Genomic DNA, 15,475 nt, shown 5'->3' on the forward strand with positions numbered 1-15,475 from the left:
TCAAATGGCAATCATCAGGAATGAGGCCCACTACAGTCTAGGAGCACCAGGGCAGTACAGAACAAAAAACTCAAGTTGAGAAACCAGTGATATCTGGGGTAAGTTACTTTGACTCACAGAACTTTAGTTATCACATCTATAAAATGAGATAATCCACTCTGCCTTATTGAGGCATTTCTTTTTATTAAAAACAGGTTTTGCTTTGTACCAGGAAAAATTGTAAGCACTTAGTAAGCATTAATTTATGTAGTCCTCCTAACAGCCCTTATGAGGCTGTAAAGGAACAAACAACCGTTTCTCTCTACTTACACTCAACATGCCACATTTCTTTGACCAGATGTGTGGGTGTTTTTCTGACACATCAATTTTCAGGTGCATAGTTATGATTCCATTTAATTCTATGCTATCTACCTGGAGTTAGAGTCAGATCCCACATGTTACAAACTCGGTCCCACATGAATGCCCCCTATTTCAGAGGCCAGTCCTAAATCGGGCTCCCCAGAACTTCTGGCCAGTTGACTATAAATTAGAGGTTCCCATGACCCCCTCCTTGGGTTCAGTCATTTGCTAGAGTGGCTCACAGAACTCAGGAAAGTGTTTTACTTATATTTACTGGTAAAGGATATTATAAAGAATACAGCTGAATAGCCAGATGGAAGAAATGCATAGGGAAAGGTATGTGCAAAGGAGCATAGAGCTTCCATCCGCAAGCACCTCCATGTGTTCGGCAACATGTAAGCTCTCCAATACGGAGACTTCGTTACTTAGGCATGATTGATTAAATCATTGGCCAGTGGTGGTTGAGTCAACCTTCAGCCCCTCTTCCCTCCTGAGGCTATTTAGGAGTCTTGGGCCACCAGTCATTACCCTTCTAATAGATTTATCACTTTGGAGATTCCAGGGATTTTAGGAGCTCTGTGTCATGAAATGAAGAAGAAACAAATGAATACCAAATACATATTTCTTATTCTAAAGCACAATATCACAGAGGAAAAGAGAGTCAGTATCTTCATTTTATAAGGGAGGCATTTTATAAGACACAAAGAATCTAAGTAATTTGTAGAAGGTCACTCAGAAAGTGAAGAGCTGGGTTTTGAAAACCCAGATTCTGGACTCAATCATTACTCTATGCTGTATTTCTTCTTAGAGTATATGATATTATCCCTGTGAAAACAGTTAGACTCTGGCATTCTATAACTGTTTTCTGTGATATGTACTCTATCTTGTCTTTCTTTGCTTCACAGAAATGTAGGTACTATTTTCCCCTAAGTTGTTAATACTCAGATAAAGGACAAGCACCTATAGGAAATACCAAATTATAAATGTCCAATACATTTTTATATCACATCACATAATGTGACACATTAAACAGTTGCGGAATGTCAAAAAGTGGCATAATAGATGACTTGGGAATGTAGAGTGACAGGTTGTCGGTACAATTGTGCCAATTTTTTGTGATCATGGTAAACTCTGGAAAATTTCATTTCTGGTTTTGCAGATTGCCAGCACATTGACATTTCCTGTATGGTTTCCCAATGGGAAGGACAGAATTGTATTTAGCCAAATCTGATAATTTTCCTTAATGGAAATTGAAGGGGCTAAAATGCCTACCTACACTTGGATATGGGCTTCAATTTTTTGAAGATAATTATTTTCCTTCTTTGTTCCTGGGATATAGAGGCAGATCAGGTCGTTTTTCAGGATACTGAATTGTAGAAGTAGGCACTTATTGAATCAAGCCATTCAAATACAAGTTGAGTAAGTGCTCAGAGTAAGTGTCTATACTTAGGACAGGGTCCTGTACATTGTGGGGGTGTTTAGCAGTTTTGCCGTCATCTGCCCATGAGATGACAGTAGCAAACCCCATCTTCCCTGTGATTATGACAACCAAAAATGTCTTCAGACTTTGCCAATAAATTGCCTTTAGATATAATCACTGATTTAGAGCAATAGAATTTTTGGCTCTGTAGGGTAAATGAAATGCATCTGATAACAATAACTTAAGCATACCCTGAGAATGACCCCGTATGGCAGATGCACCTGAATGTGTGTTCCCAGCTAAGGAACCCGGGAATGACCAACAGAGAAATTCATTCCTTGTCTATGAGGAGCATCTGAGCCTTCAGCTTCTCTATTGGAACTCAGGCCATACATGGGCTCAAGACCCCAAGTTTTGGGCTGAATGAAGGTTGCCAGGTGGAGGTTGTTTTGGAAAGGTTGCTAAGTGAAAATGCTATATAAACTGCACGCCCTTTGCAAATGGTTGCAGTTTTCCTGCCCAGTCCCCTGCCACTGGACTGTGGAGTTATCTCATTTAGCCCACTGCCACTGGGCTGTTTGTAAGGCGGTTCTCCTGTCCAGCCCAACACCACTGGACTTGCTCCGCAGTATGTAAGGCTCCAGTAAAATCCCATGTCTTGTTTGCTGTCCCTGGGTCTCTTTTTTCAGTTTCTTGAACCTACCTGGTGCCATCCCCTTTGGAGTCAATAGGGGTTCAGCGTGACAGGCTCTTTGTTGTAAATATTTGAGATTGATGATATCTTTGCACATATTTGAAAACTTTAGATTTGAGGATAGTAACTTATGGGCCACAATGCCAACTACAGCTCCGGTAATATTACAGTATGATGGTTTTTAATGTGTTCCCTGGACTAACATTATCTTTTACAAATAAAATCAAATCACATCACTGGCCGAGTGTTTGAGATGTATTCTTTTCTCATTTTAAGGTTTATGTAAGTAATCTCTCCAAATAATTCTTAATAGCTGACAGATAAAGAGTCTTTTATATTTACAGGATGCTTTCAACTCAGTCTTTAATTTCCCCAGTAACTCTGAGAAGAGTTTTTATTCACCCATTTGTTGATTAGAAACAGAGACTTAAGAAGAGTAACTTCTGTCTATTGTGAGTTAGGGAGTTCAGAAAATACCACTGTTCTGAGTAATATTAGGTGAGAAGAGTTTTCTTGCTGATTAAAATCCTCAAGTAAAGCTCTTATATATAAGACTTTTTCCTATCCTCGAGAGCAGTGTCAAAGGCTTCTGCCTGTTTCTTTCTCCTCATCTCCAAATTCTAAACCATGTACTGCAGTTTCCTATGTTGATGTCACTGGTTGTTCACCCTGGGACGTCCTATAGACTGGAGCATCTGTCTCTATCCTCTCCAATGAGCTGCCCTGATTATGTTACATCAAGACAACTTGTGAAGCTCAGCATCTCAAGTTTCTGGCCTTACAACTGATAAGCAGCATAAGCCATTCCCACTGCTGTTCTCAATCACCTCCCTGTCTTAAATAGATTCATAGATCCCTAGACTCTTAAGTGTCTTCCAGACCTGTTTATCTTGTAGTCAAGACCCGGAAATTAGACTTCCAGAAAAAAAAGCTCTTCAAGGCAGATTCTTCAAGGTGATGGTGCCTGTGTCACTTTGATAGGAAACCTCCTACACTGTGTAATACTGTCATCTCAAGGAGAGCCACTGTTCATTAGCTTAAATTGTCAGCTTTATGGTTCAGTGAAAAAAATATACATTTTCCCTACGGTAATGACTTTTTTCTCACTTTGTGAGAGCTGTAGGGACCCTTGTTATCAAGAGATAATCATATTCTAGTGGTGCTACTTATTGTGCCCAATGAAAGTCCCAAGGATGTGATTATCTCTTAATAACTCTAAAGCCTGTTATACATCATCTTGTATTTTGTTTATTTTGAGTGTGTGGTGGGGACCCCATGAGTGATCTCTGTGGTTGATAGTATTTGTTGTGAAATGATAAAAGAATCAAATGACCATTTGTTTGCTTGTAGCTAGACAGCATGATTAGAAATGCATCCCAATTCCGATTGAAAAATGCATTTAAATGTAATCTCTTGCTTAGTATTAGTTTAATAACCCTGATGTTAATACTAAATTATATCAAGCAAAGCTAATGGAAATTCTGAAAATAAACATGGATAATTTAATATCTACGTGACCTTTACCTCCTACAGAAAATTCAGGTTGGGTTTTAACAACCAGTGAAGGAAGTAGACACCCATGAGAAATACCTGCTGATTCTGTAATGGAAAATGCCATCAGTAAGTTAAGCAAAATAGGAGAGATATAAGGAAAAGCCTATTAAATACAATGGCCTTTTAGAATATGGACAGTTGTTAAATGCTAACTCTTACCTCTCACTTTATGCTATCCTTTGATGTTCAAATAATGTTAATAATAACAGGTATCATTAGTTGAATACCTGCTATAGACTGGATTTGTTTTGTATCATTTAATTTATTATTATGATTATTATTATTGAGATGGAGTCTCACTAGGTCACCCAGGGTGGAGTGCAGTGGCAGGATCTTGGTTCACTGCAACCTCTGCCTCCCAGGTTCAAGCAATTCTCCTGCCTCAGCCTCCTATGTAGCTGGGATTACAGGTGTGTGCCACCACATCTAGCTAATTTTTTGTATTTTTAGTAGGGACAGGGTTTCATCATGTTGGCCAGACTGGTCTTGAACTTCTGACCTCAAGTGATCTGCCCCCTTCGGCCTCCCAAACTGCTAGGATTACAGGTGTGAGCCACGGCAGCTGGCCCATTTTATCTTTAGAAGAACCTTTCAAGGTAGATAATTTTGGCCGTGTTTTACAGATGATAAAAACAGACTATAAGAGGTTACATAACTTGGTTGAGTTCATGCAGCAAATAAGTGGTAAAACTTAGACTCAAATATGCCTTTAGAACCTATATTTTATCCACTGATTATTTAAAGGCATAATGTACAGGGTGACTAAGCACAATTATAGGAGACTTGTAATCAATGGTGATCACATGCACATTTATTGTTAGGCGAATCCAGGTGTGACTCTAATGGGCAAAGTACAGAGATCACTCTTTCGTCCCTCCTAATCTTACATGCTATGTCTGTGAGAACTGAAAGCTTTAGAGATGCCGCATCTGGGTTTGAACATGTTCATTAGAATTATTTTCATGCTCTTACCTGTCGCTCGGGAAGGGTTGTTTTTGTTCTTAATAAATAACCGACACACCTTTTGGTTTTGAGTTATTTGGAAAGGGTCTAGATGAGGGCTGTTTGTTCCCTAGGGTAAAATCATCCTTTTTGACCTAGGCCTTGCCAGCTGCTGCATCTATTTGCTATTAGCTGCGAAACTCTGCAGTCATTCATGGATTTCTGGTTCCTTTGTTGTAAAATTGCGAGTACATTTATGTTGACAACAGCTGATTTGTTCGAAGATTGGACCCAATCTTTCTGGGCAGAGGGAGATTCATCTATTTATTCACTTGGTTGTGTATTAATTTCCTGCCTATTTTCACATGTGGTTTTATTTAGTTTATAATAAAAACTTTAACTTAGGATAGGTACAAGTTATGGATTGAACATGGAAAGTTTAGTGAATTTTTCATGATTAAAAAAATTATAATGTTACTTAGCATTTACTGTTTGCATAGTATGAACTGGGCACTGTTCTCATGGATTACATCAGTCTTGCCTCAAAACAACAGCTAAAGGTAGGAATACAATTATTAGGCTCATTTTATTCGAAAGGAAGCTGAGCTTAAGGAAGGTGGGTAAAATGAAAGGTCTTGCCTTGTGTTCGCCTCTAGGGAGAGACTATTAGCCAATCAAGTGCAATAGATTCAGTATCTCTCCCCCTGTAAAGCAGCACAAAAGTGGCCAAGAAAAAAAATCCTGTGTTTTTTTTTTTTTTTAACCTTCTTTCAAGGTGTGAAATTGGATATCTATCTGCTTGAATCATCTCTGTTCATGCTGGCTAATCTGAGATGGGAAGTTTTAACTATGTCTACTTTTTCCCCTAACAAGAATATGACAACTCAACATTTTTCCAGTGAGGTGTGAATAAATAATTCCTGCTTATATAATCAGCAACCTCTCAGCATTAACTGAGGCATCATTAGATACTTCCTTTTAAGATCAGTTATGAAAACCCACTGTGAAAGTGGAACTTATTTTGGCATAACCCTTAGTTTATATTAACTAAGACTGTAAGTTGGATCTATTCACTCATTAAGCATACATTAAGCACCTGTTTTAGCCCAGGCTGTACTAGCCTCTACGCCTTCAAATGGAAGAATGAGACAACACAGGTACATACTTTCCCACAGTAAAAGTTATGTGTGTTTTGGGGTGAATGGAACAGCAATAAACATTTCGTGATGAGTGTTACGCTAAAAACATGTGCTGAATGTAACTGGAGCACAAGATCCATTATGGTCCTGAAAGGTTATGGTTTTATTAAAAGGATTATTCCAAAAGTAATATTCTCTTACTGTTCTACATACATTTTGATGACGTTTGTTGTTTGTTTGGGTGAGGGAGGTGGCAAAGTAGAGTAGTAATTTTATTTTGACAGCAAATCCCAGGAGGTCAGGAACCTTGGTCTGTTTCTTTTCTCCTAGTAAATACTTTTTGAATAAAAAAATTAATGTCAATATAAAAGCTATTGGTCTATGATAGTAAAGGAACAGTTGATTATGATTCATATTCATGAGCCTGGAATTTTTATATATGGAAGTTTCTTTACAAATTTGTAAGTTGTTAGCATAGCAGGGTGGTTTGTGACTTATTTCTATTAATTGCTCACTTATTTGTCTCCCTTATTTCTATAGGCACAAAGCAAGGACTTTGTATTACAGAAAACTTAGCTTCAGTGGGCTTATGATTTCTTAACTAGTAACCATTTAGTTGTAATATACAGAAACTTAAACTAGCTCGCATAATAAGGATTGTTGAAACCATATGCCAGGAGAAATGATAGCCATCTAAGCCCCAAAAAAAATTATAGGTAAAACCTAACCTCATGGGGACTTGACTTAGGACGTCAGGAAATGTGGCTGCCCCTCAACTTTTACCCTATTTTCAATTCTTCATTTCTCATGTGGATCAGGCGTAAGGATGTATGTAATCTTAACTCTGGTTTTCTCTAAAGTCTTATTTTTTCTGGTTCTCTCAAGACTGGCTTCTTTAACAATAATTCCAACTTTACATGCCTCAAACTCTCAAGTGTTGCAATTCAAAATCTCTGAGAGAGCATCTTGTTGACTTAATATGGGTCAAGTGTTAATTGATGGATCAATAGCTGTAGCCTATTAGGTTGAATCACATAGACCATAGGGCTGTTCTTTTCAGGAGCACCAGGTGGGATGCATTCTTTACGAAGGAGATATCGTTTCAGAGGCCTTCTTGGGGTCAGTCCCATATATTCCTCCTCACTCTTCTTACCTTTCATCCTGCTTTCTATTCTCTTTGACATTGCTCTTTGCTCCGTCGTAGCTAACTGACCTGATAAATGCATTCATGATATGTTAACTCACCCAACAGATAAGTTCTTTTGGCCAGGATTCCCTCTGGATGCAATTTAAAAAATCAAAGGAGTGAATTTAATAATGTTTTCTATAATGGGCAAGTATTTGGGAGCATATGGTTTCTTCTGGTGATGATAGTGCTTTCTGTGTGTACAGTCGCCATTCATGAGACTATCCATAATGTATGAGAATCTCTCGCCAATGTTACTACTACTAGTGGATACTGTATCTAGTGGCTAAACTGAATAGCTAGTCTGCACTATGTAACTTAATTATTAATTTGAGGATTGAAATAATTCTTTGAGGATGAATACTGTTATTGTCCCCACTTTAAAAGTAGAACTGAGGATTATATCAATTAAAGAATTGCTCAAGATCACATGATTAGTAAAAAAATTGAACCAATATCCCATCCCAAGAAATTTATCCCAGAGCTTATGCTCTCAAATAAGAGGAACATAATTATTTTAATGAATACAGTTGTAACTTAAATTTTCGTTTCAAGTATTATTCCACTGGACAGGGTAAATGTAATCTCCACCTTCTTTCTGTGAAGAGGAAAAAATATATATGACAAATTTTTAGTAATATTGGAAAAAATGAAAAAAATTGACAAATGTCTGTAGGATTATTACAATTTTAATTGTTATTGATAGGTGGGCTGGAGTTGCAAATGATGCCAATAGCTGTAAATAGAGCTTTAGTTTTACATCAGTTGCTGTCCTTAATGTAAGAAAGATATGTGTTTAGATACATACTAAACTTTTGTAGCCAGCTCATATATATACAGCTGGTAACTGACCATATTAAAACCAAACAGATGGTGATGTATTTGTGATTCAGAATTAATGTGAATATATAATTTTTCATAATCCATAGGAAACATTTTCTTACACACGTCATCATTTATGGAATTTTACTTGTTTTAGGGGTATATGAGAAAGGTCAGGGATAATTTTATATTTCTGAATATATTAGCAATATGAAGAATATCTGTTTAGTCCCTACCTTCTGGTTGTTATTGATATTATCCTGAGAGTAAAGATAGTCAGGTATTTAATATAAAGGTGAATTATTTTGCAATTCAGCCAGAGAAGGCATACACTTAATAAAAGATGATGTATTTATGGCTAATCAAGAAAATATAATATTTTTATCCCAATCAATTATGGTATATTTAAGAATAAGCCAGAGTAGAATTGTACGATTAAAGATATTTCTGATTAGCTAATCTATATTATATATATCTACATAAAATTGGATTTTCAGTTATTAAAACTACAAGACAGTTATTTTACAAAGAAGTGATCTACAGCAGAAACTTGGTTAGAGGATACACATATGAATAAACATGAAAATATAAATATATACTTTTATTCTAGGTAAAAGTAAGTGTGTGTGTATATATATATAATTTTTTTAGGGAAAATAATAGTTCTTCAGGAAAAATTCTGAGACAAAAATTATTTCACAATTAAAGTTTAAGTTGGTAGCTTTAAGAGAGTGTACAATTTACGTGAAGAGTGTTTGTTTTTGTTAGGTACCCTCATTTTATGTATTCATATACCTAACAAAAATTATAAGACATCTCCATTTATTGCTCAATTTTTATTATTTTAAAATCCTTTTAATGTACCCTCTTAAGAAATTGTCTCTTTTATGGAGTCTGAATGCCATAAAATATTGCAGGCTTCTAGAGCCATCATACTAACAAGGGAAAGATAGAGTGGTGATGGTTTTTCAGAAGTCACTCAGCTCATAGGAGGCAAGGCGGAGAATGGATCCTGGATCCTAATCTACACAATTCTATTAAGCTGGAAATCCATACCAAATGTATTTAATTTTTACTTCCTCCTAATCCAATCTAATTTAATTTTAGAAAGGGAAGATTACAGGTAAGCATCTCCTACCCATAAGCCAATCTATACTTGGAAAAAAACATATTTATTTGTGTATTTTTCTCTTTTTATTCTAGAAATCACTGACATAGAGTAACTCCACAGCATGTGTCTCCAAGAGTTTCCCTAAAAGGTAAGCTTCCCACAAGGGAAGATTTTCCTTATGTGCACCTTGATTAGCATCCTTAGTTTCTATGGAAACATTGAAAACCTTCCCTTACAGAGTGATAGCATGAGATTGTTTTTGATGTTTTTATGAATGTTGAAATTAATGAAAGTAGTGAAGTTACATAAATTAAAGCCTGAAACTAAGAAATAGAGACTATTTCCATTTCTCTCTGGAGAAGATACTTGAGGTAGGTTTTCTGTACTTTAGATTAATTTGGTAATTCAAAAATGTTTGAATTTGTAATCATAGAAAGTGTATTGGGAGTAAAGTAAAGGTTGTTGCACTTTTGTCAAATGGTTTTATAGGAGAGGATGTTTTAGCAGTCAAACCAACACAAGTATTAAGTTAATGCAGTCCTATAAATACTCAGGTCTTGAAGCTTTCAAAGGGATAAAACATGAGAAATGTAACTCATTGTCTACAATGTATGCAATTTTTTTCTATAGATCTAAAACAGTAAAATGGATATGTTTTACTTTCCTGACGCTGATCTAATAAAGTAATCGGTGGCTTAAAACAATGGAAATGTATTCTCTCACAGTTGTGGAATCTGTAAGTTTGAAATGAAACTGTCGGCAGGAACATGCTCTCTTGAAGGCTCTTAAGGAGGAATCTTTCTTTCCTTCCTCTAGCTTCTGGTGGTTGCTGGCAATTTTTGGTGTTCCTTGGCTTTTAGATGCATCACTCAAATCTCTGCCTCTATCTTCAATTAATGTGGTTGTCTCCCCTATGTGTGTCCAAATATTCTTCTTCTTAGGAAGATACCAGTCATTGAATTAGGGACCATGCTAATCCAATATGATCACATCTTAACTTGATTTTTATATGTAAAGACCCTTTTTAAAAAGTCACATTCACAGATTTTGGAGATTAGGGTTTCAACAGATCTTTTAGGGGCATCTAATTCACTCATAACAGTATCCCTTAAAAGACAGTCTAGTGACATTAAAGTTAATTATTGTTAACAAGGTGTTTATGGGAAAAAAATCATAACATGGGGTGGAAGAAGGTGTCATTCCATTGGTATACATAAAATGCTGTTTATTTTACTGATACAATAATTTTCTTTTGATGGCCAACTTTTCTCCCAAGCAAGATAAAAATTAAATATTCAGTACAGGGTTTGATAACATTGGGTAAAATATTAGTGTATAATTCTGATTCTCAGATTTTTAACACCCTCAATTAAAAAAAAATAGTAAGCCTGGACAACAGTGAGACCCTGTCTCTATGAAAAATAGAAAAATGTATCTGGATATGGTAGTGCATGCCTGTAGTCCTACTGCTGGGGAGGCTGAAGCGAGGGGATCGCTTGGGCCTGGGAGGTCAAGACTGCAATGAGTTCTTATTGCACCACTGCACTGTAGCCTGGGTGACAGAGCAAGACCTTGTCATAAATAAATTAAAAATATATATACACACACATATATAAAATACATATTTATGACATATATGACATATATTTATATATGTATTTATATATGTATATATAAAAATACATGTCATAAATATATATATGTATTATACACACACACACATATATATATATAAAAAGAGAGTGTGTCAGAAGTTTATTTCACTTGATTCCTCAGATCTTTTTCATAAGCTAAGGTTGAGTAAGGTATTTTTTAAACAATTTGCTATTGTTCTGTAACAAACCATCCCAAAACTCAGTGGCTAAAAATAATAACTGTTTATTATTTCCTATGAGTCTGTGGGATCAGCTGCTTGAGTCTTCTTATCTGGAACAGACTCTGCAGTATTGACTGGGTATGTTCCTAGGTCTGAGTGCAGCTCTCAGGTCAGTGCAAGCTGTTCCACGAGGTCCCTGTCCTCCAGCAGAAACCAGGTTTCTCAAGGCAGCAACATTATTCCAAGACATTCTGAGTGTCCTCAAGCTTGTTTAGTTGTGCTGTATTTTCCCTTGCTTTTACTTATTCTGTTCTTTCTCCTTGGAATATTCTGGGTTTTTTTTTCCATCTTTGATCAACTCTTTTTATTGCACTTGAAAATGTATTTTCTTTATGGAGACTTCTCTGGTTTCTTTTTATCCTATTCATTCATATATCTTTGTGTAGCTGAAGATATTGAACTGAAATGCCTGTTAGGGTGAGGTTTCCCTCTTGTGCCAACATCATTGTAAACAATATGATAATCACATTGTCCTGTAATTGCTAGCTTAATTATCTTACCTTCCCACTTTGGACTTCTGAAGCCAGGGATTGCATCTTCTTCTTCTTCATGGTATTCCAAGAACCTAGCAGTGCATGCACAGAGGATGTCTTCCATAACTACCCATGGAAAGAAGGAAAGATTTAATGACATCTTCCCTATTCTAAATCCTCTCTTAAAATATAACTTGGTGAACCTTTCCAGAGTTTGGACTGAAAGGCAGGAGGTAGGTTCCTTCCCATTTTGATGATGCCCCTTGGGCTCTACTCAGAGAGGGCCCAGGCACCCTCTGGTGCTGCCCTGGCCTTTCTTCCTCTACTACAGATTGTAAAAATTGTAGTCTGTGGGACAGAATATCCCCAAAACAGTTAATTTGGTTTACATATTAGCTCTTTTTAACATAGTAATTTCAAAAATAAAAATGAAGTTTAACTTGTTGCCAGCACTTAAAAATTCAGAGATTTTACATAAAATGATGTTTTAAATTCTCTTAAAAGAAATCATAATAACTTTCTATCCTGGACAGTGCATTTCCAGAGGACAAAGAGGGCTTAGCTGAACAGTAGCAGCCTTCCAATGCCCTCTCCGGTTTGTCACACCATGCCATTTGTTATCTATCTAGCCCCAGTAGGCGTTTGAATTCAATATCCTTAGCTACCCAAAGATACAGGGATTGATACAATGTGGAGGCTTAGCTTTGCTTCTAAATGTCTGAACAAGGAAGTGTCAGTGGCTGAATGGGCCATCTAGTTCTTCTTATTATATATCCATTAACTAAGTAGAAATAATTTTGGCTTTGTTTTCAAAGCTCTGTGCTTGAATCCCTGCATCTAATATTTGAACAGATAACTTAACCTCTCTGACCCTCTTTTTTTACCCATCTGTAAAAAGGAGACTGTGATATTCTTCATAGGCTTGGGTCATGTTAGGTTACTTTATTAATGCCAGAAAATATAGTCTAACCTGCACACATAGGGAAAATAGAAGAAGATAGTTACATTCTTCTTTTTCTGAATTGGTACAAATAATTTTCATCTTTTGTTAAGGTACATTATCAATTAAAATACACTAGCAAAATGAAGTACTGATATATGCAACAACTGGGATAAACCTTGAAAATATTATAAATAAAAGAAGCATGACACCAAAGGTCATATATTATGTGATTCCATGTTGATATGATTTGGCTGTGTCCCCACCCAAATCTCATCATGTAGTTCTCATAATCTCCACCTGTCATGGGAGGGACCCGGTGGGAGGTAAATGGATCAAGGGGGCAGAGACCCTCATGCTGTTCTTGTAATAGTGACTGAGTTCACATGAGATCTGATAGTTTTAGAAGGGTCTTTCCCCCTACTTCACTCTCATTTTTCTTCCTGCTGCCATGTGAAGAAGGATGTGTTGGCTTCCCCTTCCACCATGATTTTAAGTTTCCCGAGGCCTCCCCAGTCATGCTGAAGTGTGAGTCAATTAAACCTCTTTCCTTTATAAATCAGTCTCAGGTATGTCTATTTTAGCAGCATGAGAATGGACTAATATACATGTATAGGAAATACCTAGAACAGGCAAAACTATGGAGACAGAAAGTAGATTAATAGTTTCCAGAAACTAAGGAGAGATGCAAGTGGGGAGTGACTGACTACTAATGGTCACAGGATTTATTTTGGGAGGTGATGAAAATGTTTTGGAATTAGAGAGTAGTGATGGCTGCAGAACCTTGTGAATACACTAAAAACCACTGAATTGTGCAGTGAATGGTGAATTTTATGCATCTCAATAAAGTAATAGATAAGGAAATATGTTTTAGGAAAACAAAATTTCATCTTCAGCTGAGGCAGAAGAATAGGATCTGGAGGCAGGGTAAACCTAAGGGCAATTTGCACTGACTTCCTAGAACTGAATCCAAAGGAAACCTCACCTCCCACAACCAGTTAACAAAAGGATTAGAGACTATTCCCTTTGCACTGCATTGCCCATGAAAAATGGAAAGTACTTCTGATTGATCCCCTCCTCCTGCAACCAGTCACACTGGTCAAGGGCCAAGCCTTCACGTGTAATAACTTTGTAACTTCACTTCAGCCTCTAATTGGCCCCCTCCTGCAACCAATCAGACATTTGCATAAGGTGTAACTTTGTAACTTCGCTTCAGTCTCTGATTGGTCACTCTCTGCAACCAGTCAGACTGGTCATGGGTCACTCCTTCATTTACATAGTGTGTAACCACGTAACCAATGGGAAACCTCTAGAGGGTAAACCCCAGAAAATTCTGTAACCAGTGCTCTTCAGCTACTTGCTCAAGATTGCTCTCACTATGTGGAGTACACTTTAATTTCAATAAATCTGTGCTTTCATTGCTTCATTCTTTTGTGGCTTTGTTTGTGTGTTTTGTCCAATTCTTTATTCAAAATGCCAAGAACCTAGACAATTCATAGTCAAGACCCTCCACTGGTAACGTACCTATGGTGACATTCTCAGTCTTTTTTGCATTGCTATAAAGGAATACTTGAGGCTGGGCTGTTTATAAGGGAAGAGGTTTATTTGGTTCATGGTTCTTCCGGCTGTACAAGAAGCATGGCACCAGCAACTGCTGGTAAAAGGAAACTTCCAATTACGACAGAGGGAAAAGGGGCAGCAGGCATGCCACAAGGTCAGAGAGGGAGCAACAGAGAGAAGAGAGAGGCCAATCTCTTTTAAACAAATAGCTCTTGCATGAACTAATACAGCAGGAATTTACTCATTACCCATAGAAAGGCACTGAGTCATTCATGAACAGTCTTCCTCCATGGCCCAAACACCTCCCACTAGGCCCCACCTCCAATCTAGGTGTCAGATTTCAAGATGACATTTGGGATTGACAGACATCCAAACTGTATTAGCGATATAACAAAATAAGCAGATTGTCATTCAAATCCATGCACACTGCCCGCCTGAGAGTCCTGTCCGACCTGACTGCCAAGGGCAAAGGCCAGGTCAAATTTTTTTTTTTTTTAGATGGAGTCTAGCTCTTTTGCCCAGGCTGGAGTGCAGGGGCGTGATCTCGGCTTACAGCAACCTCTGCCTCCTGGGTTCAAGCGATTCTCCTGCCCCAGCCTCCTGAATAGCTGGGATTACAGGTGCCTGCCACCACGCCCAGCTAATTTTTGTATTTTTAGTAGAGATGGGGTTTCACTGTGTTGACCAGGCTGCTCTCAAACTCCTGAACTCATGATCTGCCCACCTCAGCATCCCAAAGTGTTGGGATTACAAGCATGAGCCGCGGTGCCTGGCCCAAGTCAAATTTTTAAATGTCAGGATTCATAGTTTCATGCTGAGATTCTGAATGATGGGGTCAGACAGGAATGAGTTTGTATTCTAAATATTTCACTGAATACCTCTCTCTTATTTCTCAAAATGTGAAATAAGGGTACTGATTAGCCCTTTTGTTAGCTTAGGAAAAATAAATGTCATGAACCTGTTGTGGTGCCAGTTAGGAAATAGACCCTCCATAATTGATACTTTTGTAATTAGTATTATTTGGTTGTAAATATTAGGCTATCACATTAGATTTTTGGCAGCTCAACTGTTCCAGGGTTGGCTTTTCTCTTTCTGGCATCTTAGCCAGAAAGAAAATAATGGCTAGAATTTCTGTTAGCACTTAATTAATTTAATCAGCCCCCGAGGGACTTTTGATGTAACAGGGAAATAGGTGACAGAGAAACATGAGTTTTATTCTTTCTATGTTCTCTTGGTAGTTGACAGAGTCTTCCCTAGCAGAGGTAACATTGCCTGTGCTGAGAGAAGAGTATTAACATACTGTAAGTGAGATGTTAGAACTAAGAGAACACATCCCTGTGGCCTTATATTAGAATGTTTCATGCATATGCTTCTGAATACAATTTAAGCTGCTGCCAATAAGAAAATAAGCACTGCCTG

At 37.3% G+C, this 15,475-nt stretch overlaps 1 protein-coding gene across 7 annotated transcripts in view; it reads left to right on the plus strand.

Moving 5' to 3' along the window:
- The window catches only part of CNTN4 (contactin 4), a 975,811-nt gene that overhangs the window by 236,685 nt on the left and 723,651 nt on the right, over positions 1-15,475 (plus strand). For all 7 annotated transcript variants that reach the window (XM_050781395.1, XM_050781393.1, XM_050781400.1 and 4 more), the window contains exon 2: positions 9,300-9,355. The gene's annotated coding sequence lies outside the window, so the exon portion shown is untranslated. The remainder of the gene's footprint in view (positions 1-9,299; positions 9,356-15,475) is intronic.

Source organism: Macaca thibetana, chromosome 2 (genome assembly GCF_024542745.1).
Source record: "Macaca thibetana thibetana isolate TM-01 chromosome 2, ASM2454274v1, whole genome shotgun sequence".
Lineage (NCBI taxonomy): Eukaryota > Metazoa > Chordata > Mammalia > Primates > Cercopithecidae > Macaca > Macaca thibetana.